This window comes from Manis javanica, chromosome 2 (genome assembly GCF_040802235.1).
Source record: "Manis javanica isolate MJ-LG chromosome 2, MJ_LKY, whole genome shotgun sequence".
NCBI classification, from domain to species: Eukaryota; Metazoa; Chordata; class Mammalia; order Pholidota; family Manidae; genus Manis; species Manis javanica.
In genome coordinates, this window is record NC_133157.1 from 216,076,589 (window position 1) to 216,081,897 (window position 5,309).

The 5,309-nt window shown below is 49.1% G+C and overlaps 1 long non-coding RNA gene across 1 annotated transcript; it reads right to left on the reverse strand.

The window, feature by feature from the left end:
- Positions 1–524: 524 nt before the first annotated feature.
- Positions 525–2,497, reverse strand: LOC140845470 (uncharacterized). The gene is made up of 3 exons (XR_012124242.1): positions 2,151–2,497; positions 1,364–1,549; positions 525–711 (listed from the first exon to the last, which is right to left on the reverse strand). It is a non-coding gene; the product is annotated as an uncharacterized lncRNA (long non-coding RNA).
- Positions 2,498–5,309: the final 2,812 nt, after the last annotated feature.

Below are 5,309 nucleotides of genomic sequence, written 5' to 3' on the forward strand. Positions count from 1 at the left end.
CCATCCATCCATCCATCCATCCATCCATCCATCCATCCATCCATCCATCCATCCATCCCACCCCCCCCCCCCTCCATCCACCCACCTGTCCATCCACCCACCCACCCATCCATCCATCCATCCATCCATCCATCCATCCATCCATCCATCCCACCCACCCATCCATCCATCCACCCACCCGTCCATCCACCCATCCATCCATCCATCCATCCATCCATCCATCCATCTGTCTGATTATTCAGCTATCCATCGTTTCTCTGCTTCTTTTCAACTTTTGACCTTGTTGCCTTTTCAGGGAGAAAGGCCCACATCGCACATTTGCTGAAATGGAATTTGTAGAACACAATTCCTTTCAGACGTTCTGGGAGAAAGAAAGATTCTATGGTCCACCAGATTTGAGAAAGAGGGTATACATGTAGGTTTTAGAGATTCACAGAGCATTACTGGCAAATAGATAAACATACATCACAAACAGTGTGAGACATTCCTGTAGTACAGAAACATCTTCAATGTGATTCATTGAATGCAGCACTTCTCAAGTTTATTTATTGAAAACTGTTCTGGCTGTTCAGATCTATTGACAATTTCTTGGTATAAGCTTGAGGCTGGGGGATGTGTGTAGTGGGGAGACGCCGGCTAGGAGGATTGGAGACCTGCATTTCAGTCTTGGCTCAGCCACAAACCTGCTTTGCCTCAGGGAAACTGCTTCTCCTTTCCAGGAGGAAAACATAAGAGCGTAAGATTAGTCAGCCTTTTAAGACTGCTGGGGCCAATGATCTGTAATTCCAGCAACATACTGTATTTTGTGGGAGAGAGGGTGATGTGGTCTACAAAAGAATGGGAAATATTGGCCAGGGAAGCACAAATGGACCTATGGAGAATATGCAGTCCATTCTTTACTTTAGGTTTGTACATTATGGTCCAACACATTCCTAGTAAAGAGGATGGTGCCAATTTAGTGGGGGCAGCTCTAGTTTATACTGGAGGAGAAGCTACAGTTTTTCTAGCTTATTAACTTGCTGATGGATATGGAATCTTAATTCTAGCCTCCTGAGCACATGCTGACCATGTGTCTACTCCACTTAGGTGGCCCAGACGGATCCTCTCCCTTGTGCCTTTGTTCCTTGTCCCCATTCCCCGCAATTCCTCAGTCCTCTCAACCTCTTGTATTCTACCCCTGCCTGCATCCCTTCCCACCCTGTGTGCGGCCTTTGGAAGGGGTTGGTGGCGGTTCTCAGTGGCCTTAGGTTCAGCTGCTGGCTGGGGGAGGAGGGTCAGCTTTGAATTCTGTCTGCCTCAGAATGTTTGGTGGCAGGAACAAAACCCTGACTCAAACTGGCTTAAACAATAGGAAATTCATTACCTGGCGTATCAGGAATTCCAGGGGGCAGGGCCGATCCAAAGCTCGTGGGATCCACCGTTCAACAATGGCGTTCGGGATCAGTTTCTCTCTGGCTCTCTGTTCTGCCACCATCAGCTGGGTTCTGACTCAGGTTGGTGACAAAATGGTGGCAGCAATTCTGAGCATCGTATCAGGGCCCTGTAGGATCTAGCGGAAGAGGGGGCTCATTTTTTCCTTTGGCTCTTTCCTACAAGCAAAGACATCTTTCCCAGAAGCCACCAAGGTACCAGAAGACCCTCCTGCTCCCTTGGCTAGGATTGGGGCATGAGTACTTCTAAACCAGTCTCTAGCAGAGGGAACAGGGTTACCCTTCGGTCCATCAAGCCCCTCCCCGGAGCTGGGAGTGAGGTCACCTCCCACTCAGTCTAACGTGGGAGAGATGGAAGAACACCTGAGCTCGGGTGGGAAGGAAAGACACGGAAGACTGAACGCTGAGTGGACAGTCTATAGCCAAGTCTAAATCGTAGAAAGGGAAGGAAGAGGCCCTTGGAGTAATCTAGGCTCTGTTACATCTGTCACCTTACAAATGTTAACCTATTGCTAACATTTCTTTTTTACCATATTGTGCCAGAAGAATGTCAATCTCTTTCCTAGCCCTGAGTTACATGACAAAAGACTTCCTTTTCAGCATCTATACTCGCTGTGTTCCAGAAAAAGGATGGGAACAGGAGAAAACTTAACTCACCCTGTTGTAATCGTTCTGTTCAAGCTCCATGTTCCCCGCATTTGAGTCGTCTTACCCACTCACCTCCTTTCTGGAACGGCCAGTTCGAGGGTGTCCGCTCTGCAGAGAAGCGGTCACTCTCTGGGAGTGGGGGCACTGCGGTCCTTATCCCAGTCCCCGGAGAACATGACACGAAGGGGCGTGCAGGGCTCCCATCTCCAGCTTTACGGACAGGCAGATGAGAGCTGGAAGCCTACCTCTGACACTTCCTCCAAATGAAATCTTGGGCAAATTGCTTACCCTCCTTTGTCTTCAGGTAGCTTCTCTGTAACAGAGATAATAATGTTAATTCTCACGTCATACGATTACTGTGGAGATAAAAGAAGGGATTGCACATAAATGCCTTAGTGCAGTTCCTCACACAGGGCATGTACCCAATAGCTATTGATTGTTGTTATTTTTATGATTGTAGGAATAGAGTGGTCATTATGATGTCATGTGGGAAAATCCAAAATAAGCCAATAGAATCCAGCAGATGCTTCCAACCCCGCTGAGAGCAGGTTTTTATCCTCCTGGTGGCGCTCAGGTGGTGCTCCGCATCCTGAGTGACACAGCATCACATGACAGGAGGAGTGAAGCAAAAACGAGACTAGCATTTGATTCAGTGCAGTGACTCAGGCTGCCAAGTAGGCTTCTGGAAAATGTCTTGCTCACCCCTCCTGGAGCATAGTTTGGACGCCTACTTGTCATATTGCAAAATGTATGCAACAAAACAATCTGGGATCTCGCTGACAACGATTCCCTTCATGCTGTGGCCTGGAATTTCCAGGCTTGGGCTGCACTGCCAGCCTCGGAGGCCCTGGCATGAAGGCGGCCACAGGATGGAGCCCCACCCAGCAGAAGGGGATGAGGCAGGGCGGATGCAGCCACCTAGGTGACTCCAGACGGAGCTTTGCGTTTGTGTCCCAGCCCGGGCACCTCTCAGAAGTTTGCACTCCTTAGATGGTGGAAGGTTTTCCAACCCTCGTGGGCAAAGCAAAGCAACAGATAAAAGTGGTGCTATACTTTCCTTAAGCCCTTTGTATTTTCCTAAGGATACTGTGAGTGCTTACGCCAAACTTGATGGTTTAAAATAACAGAAATTATTGCCTTATAAGTTCTGGAGGCCAGAAGTCTGAAATCAAGGTGTTGGCTGCAACTTGTTCCCTCTGAAGTTTCTAGGGGAGGATCCGTCCCTGCATCTGCCACCTTCTGGTGCACAATGCAATGTCTTCCTTGGCTGGAGCTCTGTGACTTCAATCTTTGCTTTTCCTTCAGGGCCTTCTTCTCTGTGTGGCTTCTGCCCTTCGCCTCTAAGGACACCTGTCATTGGCTTTAGGGCTCACCCTTATGCAGGATGAAATCTTGAAATTCTTAACTTAATTACATTTGCAAAAAACCCCTTTCCCTAATAATGCCACATTCCTACCTTCCTACCTTCTGTAGGGTCACCATCTAACTTGGCAGACCCTTTCTGGGTGGCAGGTGCTGGAGGAAGGGAACACGGACCTAATCATTCACACAACAGGCCTCAGAGTTTGTAGTGGTTTTGATCCCCATTTCCAGATGGGGAGTTTGAGCTGTCCTAAGCATGCTTTATGGGTACTCCTTTGATTCCTCACATTGCCTTGTGTGTGACAGAAACTATTCTTAGCCCTCATTTTACAGACGGAGACACTGAGGCTTAGAGAGATTGGCTCACTTGCCCAGCAGCTAATGAGAGTCAAAGCCCAGTACTTGAGCTCAGATTTTTCTTGCACTAACTAGAGAGGAAGAGACAACTGTTATCTCTCAGCCATACTTTTTCAAAACATATTTGCTGAATAAATAACAACTTGAATGTAAAGCAGCATGTTTCTATTTCCCTAGGAACCCAGGACTTTCCCTCTTCTTCTGGCTTCCTGATAAGAAATTCTAATATCATTGCCCAAATTCCCATCAGGCCCTCCAGCCAGGGCAGAGGGCCCCAGTGGGCTGACCTACACCTTGCTCTTTTTTTTCCTAAAAACCACAGAAAGTGTGTGTTCAAGGGTTGCTGATGGGAGCTTCCCATAGCAGAGCTGTAAATGTCCCCCAGGCCACCCCTGAAGACCCAGAGCTGTCAGGCAGGGATGCTCTGGGAGGAAAGCTGATCTCTCTGTTAAATACAGTGAGGCCTCGATTTCCTGTACTGGTCATAGGAAAGCTGGGGGAGGAGGAGAGCTGTGATTTATTGATCACTCATTGTGCGCTATGCTCTGCAATACCTACGGACACATCAACGATCCCATTCAGTCCCCAAATTTCATTATCTCTACTCAGGGCTGCCTCTAAGATTTCTAGGGTCTAAGATTACAAGAGTATTAATGGAGACACCAAACCATAGGCTTCAGACTATGAGGCGACGAGACACTGTGGGCTCCACGACTCACATATCCAGGCCCAAGCTGCCCCCCAGCCCCCAATAGTGTCCTTAAGGGCTTAAGGGCGTGCTCATAATGGAATGGTCTGTCCTCAGAAGCGCAAGGCCCCTTAGACTCAGGAGGCAGGCCCCGGGATGTTTGGGTGGGGAACACTGGAGTCTGTGTGCCTGGAACATAGGGTGGGCATGTTCCCTTGGCCTCCTGGACCCCTGGTCCATGGTGGGGAGGTGTGTGGAGGAGGAAGCGATCAGGACCTTCTTAGGTGCTGGACCAGGGTAGGGCTGGGTGCTCTGCTGCCATTGTTTTACCCACAGATGAGCTAACCAATATCACTTTGCCATGTAACAGATCCCCCAGCCTTATAAACTCAGCGGTATAAATCAACTGGCGTTCATCATCTCGGAGTTTCTGTGGTCAGGCACCGGCTGTGGCCTGTGGGATCCTCAGGCTCAAGGCCTCTCCTTGGCTGCAATTACAGTGTCTCTCAAGCGAGGGCGGGCCTGCTGCCCATCTCACCCACGCGGCGGGGGGGGGCAGGAGTCAGGTCCCCTCAGGCTGCTGGTGGAGGGCTTCTGCTCTTCGCCCAGGGACCTCCCCAGAGGGCAGCTCATGGCACGGCACCTGGCTTCATCAGAGCAAGCAGGAGCGGGAAAGAGGGGGACCGTGCAACAGGAAAGAAGTCAGTCTTATTTTAAAAAAGTGTTTTTTTTTCATTGTGGTAAATACACATAGCATAATATTTACCATCTTGGTCATTTTTAAGGACGCAGTTCAGTGGTATTAAGTACATTCGACTTATTAA